The sequence below is a fragment of the Urocampus carinirostris genome, chromosome 4, assembly GCF_059441175.1.
Source record: "Urocampus carinirostris isolate Australia breed hairy pipefish chromosome 4, RoL_Ucar_1.0, whole genome shotgun sequence".
Lineage (NCBI taxonomy): Eukaryota > Metazoa > Chordata > Actinopteri > Syngnathiformes > Syngnathidae > Urocampus > Urocampus carinirostris.
The window spans coordinates 25,123,649-25,135,919 of record NC_142352.1 but is presented as its reverse complement, the minus strand read 5'-3'; positions in this window follow the sequence as shown (position 1 = coordinate 25,135,919).

Sequence of the window (12,271 nt, the reverse complement as noted above, 5' to 3'; positions counted from 1 at the left end):
GTTATCAATAATTATGAAAATGACAAATGCATCGTTGTCCTCGCTAAAGAATATGGCTTCTGCTTTTGGTCATTGTTATACAAGATACTGGTCAGCTATTTCTTTACGTTATGGCTTCCAAAGGAAGCCAGTAAACTTTGGGCTGAACTCCCTCCCACAAAGCTCTGTCATAATTCTTTAAGAAATTTCATAAATTTCAGGGATGCAAAACATGACAGGAATGTAATAACTGCAGTCATGAATCACACCGTAATGACTAAATAAATACCACAGGTTATAAATAAATCATAAACTAAGATAGCTATGAGTCCCTAGAAGTACAGTGATGCCAAACGCGAAAGTAAACACATGACAGCAATACAAAAAAAAAAAAAGCTTGACATAATAAAGAGATACGTATCCAATCAATGATCGAGAAAATGGTTCATCTAAATGGATGATTAAAGCAACACACTCTTTTTAGGGCAATAACCTCCTCACAAGTGGACATTAAATAATAATTTTTAGTTTTAATCTACTGTCTCCTCCTCATCTGCATCCACCCACTAACTCCGCTGAACCAGCTAAGTCACGTCACAATAACAATGAATAAAATGTTTTTTTTTAAACATATATTCATTTATTATGTGATTTAATCATTTACGCGTATATTTCAATGAGTAGTACCTACAAATCTCTATTTTGTTATCCGAATATTTTTGCCGGAGGTACCGTAGGTTCAGAACATATTAGCTAATCAACATAAGTTTCTATCTATTGCCAACTTTCACTTTACGTCCCCAACCTCAAAACAGATTACAGTATTGCCGTATCTTAGGGTATTATAAATCTCTAACTAGGAGTAGACAAAGTCCAGTTATTTGACTTTTAGGCAGTGTTAGAAACTTTGATTTCCCTAACCTATATTCACTGGTGCTTTACAATAGAAAGAAAGAAAATAATAAATGCAAATGAATACTTCTGCAATTGTCACTTTTTTATCATTTGAGCTAATTACTTAAGCGAGAATTAAGGCCTGATGAATCATGTTTCATTATTTCACGCCACGGCAGTGACAAGAGGGTTTCTAATTAACGTTTTTCTTTAAGACCGGATTGAATCATTAAAGCTAATTACTTGAACTACCAAAAAGACCTCGGACGCTTTATGCTTTAATTTGGTTTACAGTATAAAAGACTAGGAAAAAAAAGAATTAGAGGAACAGGCTTGTACTTTGAAAATAACAACTTGTAAGGTAGTCTTAATATGTTGGGAAATACTTAAAAACCTTAAAATAAAACGTAAAAAGAAAATCACACTTTGATACTTTCCAAAAATATTTTTCCTCACAATAGCCCTTGCAAAAAGAGCAATGATAACGTTGTATTTTTAATACTTCATATGTAAATTTATTTTCAAACGGATATTTTAAGATTATAAATCTACTGATAATACTAGATATTTCTGTTGCAAAAACAAAAGTAAAAAATACTTTCAGTCAGTTTTTGTTTGTGAATCTTTGTCAATTTGGAGTTATTTGTTTCAGCTGCAGTATGTCAACAAATGTCATTCCCAGATAACCAAGTCGAGTCCTGTTTATTTGTGCGGGAGGAGTCTCAAAGGGCTGCACAGGCCACAATTGCACCATCCCCTAATCTAAAACCTACACGAGGGCAAGGTAAAACACAAAAACCTCAAAATGAGGAAAATGAAGAACCTTGAGAAGGGACGGCACATGAGGTAATCCCCCTTCCAGAGTGACCAGGCTGCAATTGATGTTGCAATAACAAATAATACGCATATATTGTCAACATGAAATATAGATCATTCATAAGCTAGAGCACAGGTGTCAAACAGGCAGCCCACGGGCAAGATCAGGCCCGCTAAGGGATTGAATCCGGCCCGCGAGACAACACTCAGAGAAGCGCAAGAGAAAAACAAGCTGCAGGTTCAAATATGTCAACTTGATGTTGCCAAAGCCAGGTGCCTCTCACAAAGACACTGTACTTGTATTTCTCTCTCTTTCTCTCTCGCTCTCTCTCTCTCTCAGTCTATCTCTCTCTCTCTCTCTCTCTCTCTCTCTCTCTCTCTCTCTCTTTTCCACTCTTTTCTCCCACTCTGTCTCTGTCTCTTTCACTCTCTGCGTCTCTCTTTTTCTTTTCTTGTGTTGCTCTTTTCTCTTTCTCTCTTGATACCCTTCGCGCCCATTCATAAACTAGAGCACAGGTGTCAAACAGGCAGCCCGCGGGCAAGATCAGGCCCACTAAGGGATTGAATCCGGCCCGCGAGACATCACTCAGAGAAGCACAAAATATCAAGCTGCAGGTTGAAATATGTCAACTTGATGTTGCCAAAGCCAGGTGCCTCTCACATAGACACTGTACTTGCATTTATCTCTCTTTCTCTGTCTCTCTCTCTCTTTCTCTCTTTCTCTCTTTCTCTCTTTCTCTCTTTTCCACTCTTTTCTCCCACTCTGTCTCTGTTTCTTTCACTCTCTGTGTCTCTCTTTTTCTTTTCCCGTGTTGCTCTTTTCTCTTTCTCTCTTCATACCCTTAGCACTTTCTTTTCTCTTTTCTCTCCTTCTGTCTTCCTATTTCTCTTTGGATTTCTTTCTTCATCTCCCTTTGTTTTTCCCCTCACTCACAACTTTTTATCTTTTGTTTCTCACGCTCTCTCACTCGCTCTCTTTTTCTTTCTTTGTCCCGCCGTCTCTCCTTTCCCCTCCCTCTTTCTCTTATTTATTTATCTCTATTTTTCTTTTTCTTTAATCTACTAGTCCGGCCCCCGACAGAATGTTTGTTCTATCGTGTGGCCCCCGAGTTAAAATGAGTTTGACATCCCTGAACTAGAGAATAGAAGTGTGTTTTAACCCTAGATTTAAACAGTTCCACTGAGGTTGCAGATCAAATCTCAGGGGGCAGAGCATTCAACAACACATAGGCTTACATTTGTTATGGACCAAGGGTTCCACAATTTACCAGACCTGTCAACCTCCACGGCTCCATGCCCTTACAAACTGTTGTGTTTTCCCTTACAAAATACAAAATAATCTTAAACCATTTTTTTTTAAACCCGTTTATTTATGTAATTTAACATGTTATAATATACATCTCATCTCATCTCATCTCATTAGCTGCATGCCTATCCTCAGTAGGGTCGCGGGGGTGCTGGAGCCCTTCCCAGCAATCATCGGGCAGTGGGCAGGGGACACCCTGAACTGGTTGCCAGCCAATCACAGGGCACACGGGGACAGACAACTCACTCGCTCATTCACACCTAGGGACAATTTAGACCGGCCAATTCAGGAGGGGAGAACATACAAACTCCGCACAGGAAGTCTGGAGCTGGATTTGAACCCAAGCAGGAGGTTTCCAAGACATGAACTGTGCCGCACATGCGCTAACCACTGCGCCGCCGTGCTGCTACATTATACATGTCTTTCGTTATATCATACATATTGTTAATTAATATTTTGTTGAGAGATAATGAGTTGCTCGACATGAATGAGGTTTATTATAAAAAAGTTCAAAAATTAAGTAGCTTGGACATTCACTGTAGGAAGAAAAAATACACGCAAATAAAATTAAGTAGAATTTTCTCATTCAAATTATTAATTCATTTTCTGCATTCAATTATTGTTGGTAATATACTGATTAAAGTGATAACCACAAACCTGTCTTCTTTCATTTTATCCTTTTATACTTCCTTTTTTTCTTAACTTCTTTATACAACATTATAATTCGTAAAATAATGCATCAAAGCAAGTGAGTCGTTTGAGAGCCGGCTCTCTTTAATGAGTTGAGCCGAAAAAGCCGGTTCTCTGAGAATAGACTGACTTCCTTTCACAACACAACTACCACGGTGTCATGATTGCCCTATTTGGAACACCAGTGGCAGCTTGATTGGCGCCCACAGCCCGGACAAGCTGATTGGTGGCCACACCCTTCTTCAGCCCCCAACTTCAGTTCAAACTTTGTCAGATCGTTGCGAGCTGTTGTGTTTCACTCAGTGCGTGTTCCCGTCCGACTTCGTCCCTGTTAAAACCTGTTTCCTGCCTGATTCCCGTTTTTCGACCCATTTCCGAACCTGACCACGCCTGTTTTGCCTGCCACCTGCCTATGACCACTATTGCGAACTTTACATCGCCTCTGATCTCCAGCCCTGGTCAAACGACTTGCCATTCCCGCCTGTCTTCTTCCGACACGGAAGTGTCACTCCCGCCTTGCTCGTTCTCGCTCACCGCCAGTCTTCGGCTCAAGCAATCAAGCAAGCCTTACTCTCACTCTCTTTCAATAAAATCCGAGAAACGCATTTGAGTCCTGTGTCCGTTCCGGTCTGTGACACACGGAATGAAGCATTATGGAAAATCCCAAGGCGGCAGACGCATGCGCACAGTAGCATCAAACCGCTCGCTTCGTTTGCAACGAAAAAAAAACAATCCCGGGAGGAGGCTACCGCGGCGAACTCGTTTGACTTCATTGATTTGCCGTTTCGTGATGGTCAGTGTATACCGCATGGTACCCATAGTTGATAAATTTGCGTTTTTCCATACAGATTTTCTTGTACATCGTACACGTCTTAAAATGCATAATAAACATACTTTGTACGACAAAAACGTAAAGGTTGACTGGTATGACTTACCCAGAATCAAGTGCAATTGACCTATGGCTAAGCCCCGTCCCCTTTACTCACACAGACAGTCAACATTCTTTTAAGAGCGCTATGGCAAGTGTCAAAGTAGAAGATAATGGATGGATGGAACTGGTCACATTTCATGTAGTAATTAGATTTTCAGAAATCTAAATAAAAACAATGATGACAGGGTTACAACTCTTTTGAGCAGAGCAGATAAAAATTAACTTGGGCCACAAAAGCCGATTGTAAAAAGTGTCCTTAAGCAGCTCTTTAACCGATTTACAACCAGAAAAAAAAAAAAAAAAATCATGCTTATAGCCTCCAATGGCATTGAACGGGTTAATTCCATATGGTGCCATTTTCTACTCTAAATCAGTTCGATTACTCCCGTCAAACGTCACAATGTTTTATGAAGCATCTTAAAAGACGCTAACGTTCGCAAAGACGCTATTTCACGAGCCGGCCACTGGGAGGGGGATCAAAAGACCCCCCTGGTGAGCAGGCGAATGGCAGGAAGCTGCTACGCGGCGGCGCAGCGGGTGTGCCGGGACCCAACCGGCAGATGAATCTTTCATTCCGTTAAACAGGAAGAAGAAACAAACGAGAGTGGCTATCGCGGCAACTCCACGATTCCTTTCCTGCCAGGCTTTCATCTCGCTTCTCGCTACTTAACGAGGGGAAAACAAACGAGCTTTTGATGCTTTTGATTCGCCTCTAAGCGACCGGTCCTAGTCGCATAAACTCACGACTAGGGGAGAGGTTGTAAGTTAGCTGATCTCTTATTGTTAACATCCTTCCTTTTTAAATGAATCCTCTGTCAACGACTACTTTCTCTAGAATTAGCAGGAGATATTGATTTTTTAGAGCAATCTTGCAATATTTTACATTATGTTTTCATGGGTGATTTGACGATATTAAATCATTACTGAATAGTGATCTCAAAAATTAAAACGATCGTTATCTTGTTTAATGTCAAGTCATGTTTATTTGTATCACAAGGGGTCTAAAAGGTTTGCACAGAACACAGATTATTGCAAGCTACTTACTATGATTACAGTAATTACACTGACACCTGATCTAAAACTTACATAAGGGCAAAGACAAACTCAAAAACTTCAAAATGAGGAAACTAAAGACACCTTGAGGTAATCCCTCTTCCCAGATGACCAGGGTGCAAATAATGTTGCATAAAAAATAACTATGACAGCAAGATTTCTGTCTGTCAAAGGGGTCTATCTTCTTCCATCAAGGTCTAACGAGGCTCCACTCTCTACCTGTAATAATGACACCTATTTTTACTCATCATGCAGGGCCTACAGACAATTAAACAATTGTTTTAATTTATATCACGAATATTTAACTCAGTATAAAATAGTTTTACATGCATTTGTTAATGCAGCTAGCGGTTGCATTGGCAAAATGTGATAAAGACTGTCGGCGCAGAATACAACATGGCGCAGAATCTTCTAAATTTTTTGGGGATCAACATCTTCTTTACGATGATTTAATATTGTCATATTGCTTAATTATTAATTATTTGAATTAGTTAAAGATCACTCCAGAGGTTTCTTTTGCCTGTTAATTCTAGAGCGGGGTAGGCAACACACGGCTCAGGAGTCACATAACTTTAGCTCTGCCTAACATCTCCTTGGCAATTTTCCCAAAATGTTTACAAATTAAAAAAGATCGGGAAAGAAAATATTGTAATGCCCCTCGATGTGATCAATGACAATCTCAATCTCTGACTGAGTCTCTTCATAACAAAATAACAAGCGGTGCAAACATTTACACGGGATCTACTGTTGGTCGTAACTCTCCTGATCTGACTCATATACAGCACATTTATCATCTTGTCGCTGTTGTTTTGCTCCCGACCACAGCATTAAAAGGCAGCGGTTCTTGCCAATACTGACTACTTTGTGTGAAATTATTGATACTAGGGAAGGAACATTTTTTTCTTGAAATAATGATGCAAAAAGACCTGTACCCCATGTTTAAAACGATTTTTGTTTTACTTCAAATGTGGGCTGTAATATCTGGAGACGTAGGACAAAAACCTAGAATAATCAAATATTTTTTTGTCAAAATAGGTAAAGACAGGGTCAGGCTGTTTTATTTTTGCTTTGCTACAACGGACAAACGTTCAAAGGTACAGTGTGCAACATTTGACCACTAAATGTCACTGTATGGTATTTGCAAAAAAATAAAATAAATAAAGTGTTAATTGCACGAGGACGAATACACGCTAGGAACCCTCAAAGTGACCAAAACACATTTATTTCCCCTCACTTTTTTGCCTTACCTTTCAGAAAGACCAAAAATAAATGAATAAGGATTAAAAAAAACAGTGAAAAAAGAGTAAAACATGAAACAACTATAAGAAAAAAATGATAAATGTGGAAAAACGAAAAGTAATAGGAAATAAAAGAAAGGAGAAATAAAAAAGGGAAAAATGAATACAAATATAAAAAAAAACATAGGGAAACAAAGTGAGAAAATATGAAAACAATGGAGAGAAAAAAAGAACAAGGGCAAAATTAAAATAAGAAAAATGAAGTTAATATAAAAATAGAAGAGAGAAAAGGAAAAATAACAGATCATGCTTTAACTGATCAGAACCTATACAACAGTGGAACTTTTGTTTTTACTACTTTCTAAATGTTTCATTTTTTTGTGAAAAAAAAAACATGTGCAAAATAATAAAAGACAAAGAGAACTTTTCAGGGTGGCCTTAGAAGCAAGATGGCTGCCAATCATGTCAGCTCCCTTTACGTAAGGATTATCTTATGTCAGATAAATGCACATTTATTGACCGCCACATTAAAAAAAAATACATGCATGTTTACATTATTATTAATATACGTAATTTAAATGAATACTTTTTTTGATTTTTCAAATGACTTTTTCCGTTATTATCAGGAGGTGCTAAGTAATACACACTGTCCTTTTAAGAACTTCCGAGTACAAAGTAAAAATAAATCCAGTACAATAATTAAAGGCTCTATAAGATACAATTGTATTGTGAATCGTATCTATTGGTAAAAATGTATGTAATAGCGCGCAAATATTAAATATCATGTTTTTAAATAGGATTTCATGCTACAGATATAGAATCACAAAATAATATAGAAGGAAAAAAGATAAGCTTTTGTAGACTGGCAGAAGTTTTGTTTCTACTTTGCACTATATTTACCTCATTGGCATCATCAACACTTTAATTTTATATTAAGTAAGATGGTTTTGAATTGAGTACCGTTCTTTAAAACAGATTTCCTCAACTGGTGGGTTGTGTCGCAAAATTGTACCGTAGATTTATTTTTACTGAGTCTTGTGCCTTTTCCCCTGCCAAGATGACGCTAGGAAGAAAAACAAAACAAAGAACTAAAGGTCAGTTTCACTCCTTAGCAGCAGACAGTGATAATGCCCTGCTTGATCTCCGCTACCCGTTAAGTCATTCACCATGTTTAAAAAGGAACCTCATCTCATTTTTTTGTTATCTTTTTTGTTATATTTCATTTTTTATGCCTTATAATTGCTTTCCAAGAAAGTTACTGAGGAGGGGAAGGAAAAGTGGAAAACAGTGGCAACAATAAACGGGTCAAAGGAGGAAACGATTGCAAAGTATAACAATGGTGTACATTGAAGCGCTGCTGGAAGGTACAGTAAATGGTTTAAATGTTGTATTTTTTTAGCGTGTTACCCATATATGAATCTTTATTAATTACAAGATTGAATAATTATCAATGTTTAGGTACACGCTTTATTAATATTTTGTATGTGGCTCTCTTTAAAGGAGTTATAGGGGGTCGCTCTGATGGAATGTAGGCTTATATGCGAGTGTATATGGTACTTAAAGTTGTTTTGGTTAATGCTTTTCATTTTGTCTTGGGAAAATAAGGTGGATATATTCAATCTCTGCCCTAAACTGCACAATTATTTCTTTGGATACATTTGAAAAGTTGCAGCTTGTAATTAGGGTGTAATGGTGGCTCCCAGAGTCAAATCAATTGAGAACCAGTGCTTTAAAACAATCGTTCGAATACATTAACAAGCCAAATAGTGCTCACCACGTAAGTCATCTGTATGCAAAACCTCAAAAGCAGAGTCATAAAACGTACGATGTGGAAATATGCTAAAGAAGACACGGCATTAACTCAAAATTAAATCCCGGCCTTAATGGTTGCCACTTTGTCCCGTGGGCCAGCATTAATAACGGAAAAATAACAGAGACGGAGCGCAATATTTCCTCTTCATAATCACTCTTTCTTTTAACGACGCGGCGAAATATTAATATCCATCACGGTGCCGGCTGTCTTTGTGTAATTAAGCCGCTTTCACTTTAGCGTGTTTGCTTTTCGTCAGCAGGTTTGCCGTCACGCTTCTTTCCGAATTCGCCGTGATGAATGAAAATCCGACGCTTAGCCGGGTAATTCCGTTAAAGGGCCACATTATGGAAATAAAGACAAAAAAGCGACATTGCGTAACTCGATTGTCTGCGCCGGGCTTTTGGTTGGGGCCTATTGACGAATATTTAAGTGGCTCCTCTTCCCTGAAAACCGTATCACTTGCCGCATAATCAAACATTTGCATTTTGTGTTCCGAGGCTCGATTTATTCCGCCATCCTAAATCAAACGTGGTCCTCCGATAAGATTTCTGGGGAATTAAAACGCCTTGTAAAGCTTAATCGTCTGATCTGAGGCAGTTAATGTATGAGTTTCAGCTTTTGTAAGGAGTCATCATATTTTGCTGTTAGGCTACGTCCAAAAAGAATTAATAGAACAAGTTGGCCACCGGATGCAACATGAAACTGTTCTGAAGTGGTGGTCTCAAAGTAAAATTGACGAATGGGAAACAATATAAACCTACGGTAATCAGTTCATGAATTCCAAACCACTGGTTCCCTAGATAAAAGAATAAAAATAAATGAATAAAATAACATAATACATAAATAAAAGCAATTGTTTATAGCTATATTACAATTTTAGTCAGCTTTGTGTGTGCCTTCTTTATATTTCATGATAATCTCACATTTTGTTTCCATGGTTTTCATGGTTTTGATTCTCCTTTAGCATTACTGCAAAATAATAACAGATATTGAAAATACAGCAAAGTAAATGTATCGCATTTCCGACGTGCAAAGTATTTATGGAGCAGACAAGATTCTGAACCAAATTCATTGTGGGAATGATTTCAGCCAATCACTTTTCTGTATTTTCGTTAAGCTGTGACGCAAACCGAGAGCAGGCCCGCATCTTATATGGTGTAGCATAAGGTGAAGTTTTTCAACATGCAAATTGATTTGTTGTCATGTCTTATGTTGAGAAATATAAAATAACTAGAGGCCAAATGAACATTATCACATCGTTAAGTGAAAAAACAAATTGAAAGTGGGGTTGGCAAGTCGGAAAATGGGGTCACCTGTCCTGTTTACTCTCAATACAAATCTCTTTAGTCATCTTTTTTTTCAGATGTTAATGCTTTTTTTATTTGAATCAAAATAATGCAAAGTCCATGCATATACAAATATGCATGGAAAATCCGTGATACTTAACTATAAAAAAAAAATACTGAATTCCCCAAAACTTATTTGGACTGGTTCATTTACAGTGCATCCGGAAAATATTCACAGCGCTTCCCTTTTTCCACATTTTGCTATGTTACAGCCTCAATACAAATTGTATTAATTTAATCTCTTATCTCAAAATTCTACACAAAATACTCCATTTGGACAATGTGAAAAAGTGTTTTCTTTACTTTTTTTGAATTTATTAAAAATAAAAAACGAAGAAATCACATTTACATAAGTATTCACAGCCTTTGCCATGAAGCTCAAAATTGAGCTCAGGTGCATCTTTTTTCCACTGATCATCCTTGAGATCTTTCTACAGCTTAATTGGAGTCCACCTGCAGTATCATTCAGTTGATTGGACATGATTTGGAAAGGCACATACCTGTCTATATAAGGTCCGACAGTTGAGTGTGCATGTCAGAGCACAAACACCAAGCATGAAGTCAAAAGAACTGTCTGTAGACCTGCCAGACAGGATTGTCTTGAGGCACAAATCTGGGGAAGGATACAGAACAATTTATGCTGCTTTGAAGGTCCCAATGAGCACAGTGGCCTCCATTATTCATAAATGGAAGACATTTGGAACCACCAGGACTCTTCCTAGAGCTGGCCGGCCTTCTAAACTGAGCGATCGGGGAAGAAGGCCCTTAGTCAGGGAGGTGACCGAGAACCCGATGGTCTCTGTCAGAGCTCCAGCGTTCCTCTGTGGAGAGAGGAGAGCCTTCCAGAAGGACAACCATCTCTGCAGCAATCCACCAATCAGGCCTGTATGGTAGAGTGGCCGGACGAAAGCCACTCCTTAGTAAAAGGAACACGGAAGCCCGTCTGGAATTTGCCAAAAAGCACCTGAATGACTCTCAGACCATGAGAAACAAAATTCTCTGGTCTGATGGGACAAAGATTGAAGTCTTTGGTGTGAATGCCAGGCGCCATGTTTAGAGGAAACCAGGCACCGCTCATCACCAGGCCAATACCATACCTACAGTGAAGCATGGTGGTGGCAGCATCATGCTGTGGGGATGTTTTTCAGCAGCAGGAACTGGCAGACTAGTCAGGTTAGAAGGAAAAATGAATGCAGCAATATATAGAGGTATCCTGGATGAAAACCTGCTCCAGAGCGCTCTTGACCTCAGGCTGGGGCAAAGGTTCATTTTTCAGCAGGACAACGACCCAAAGCACACAGCCAAGATCTCAAAAGATTGGCTTCAGAAGCACTCCGTGAATGTCCTGGAGTGGCCCAGCCAGAGTCCAGACTTGAATCCGATCGAACATCTTTGGAGAGATCTGAAAATGGCTGTGCACAAACGTCTCCCATCCAACCTGATTGAGCTTGAGACTTATTGCAAAGAAGAATGGGCAAAACTGCCTAAAGATAGGTGTGCTAAACTTGTGGGATCATATTCAAAAAGACTTGAGGCTGTATTTGATGCCAAAGGTGGATCAACAAGGTATTAAGCAAAGGCTGTGAATACTTATGTAAATGTGATTTTTTAGTTTTCTATTTTTAATAAATTCAAAAAAAGTAAAAAAAAAAAAAAAACTTTCCACATTGTCATAATGGAGTATTTTGTGTAGAATTTTGAGATAAGAGATTAAATTAATACAATTTGAAATGAGGCTGTAACATAACAAAGTGTGGAAAAAGTGAAGCGCTGTGAATACTTTCCGGATGCACTGTATGTATTTTATTCTGGTTTAATTATCTTTTATAAATGATTAGAGTCAATATGAAGATATGACATAATGAACTGCATATGTAAGGACGGATTTAGCCCTGGTGGGCATCCCCCGAATTAGTGCCCTGATAAGTAAAAAATGTGTGATAGAAGACAGGATAGGCCAGGACCAGGCAGGGCAGGGCAGGGTAGGGGCGGGCAAGGCAAGGCAAAGCAGACAGATGGACAGACAGAAAGACATTTTTTTTTTTTCCGTTTCACATCATAAACATTCTATACATCCGTCCATTTTCTGCACCGCTTATCCTCAGTGGGGTCGCAGGGGTGACAGAGCCCATCCAAGCCGTCTTCGGTCAGTGTACAGGGGACACAGAGACAGACAAATTCACACATAGTGACAATTTGGACCGG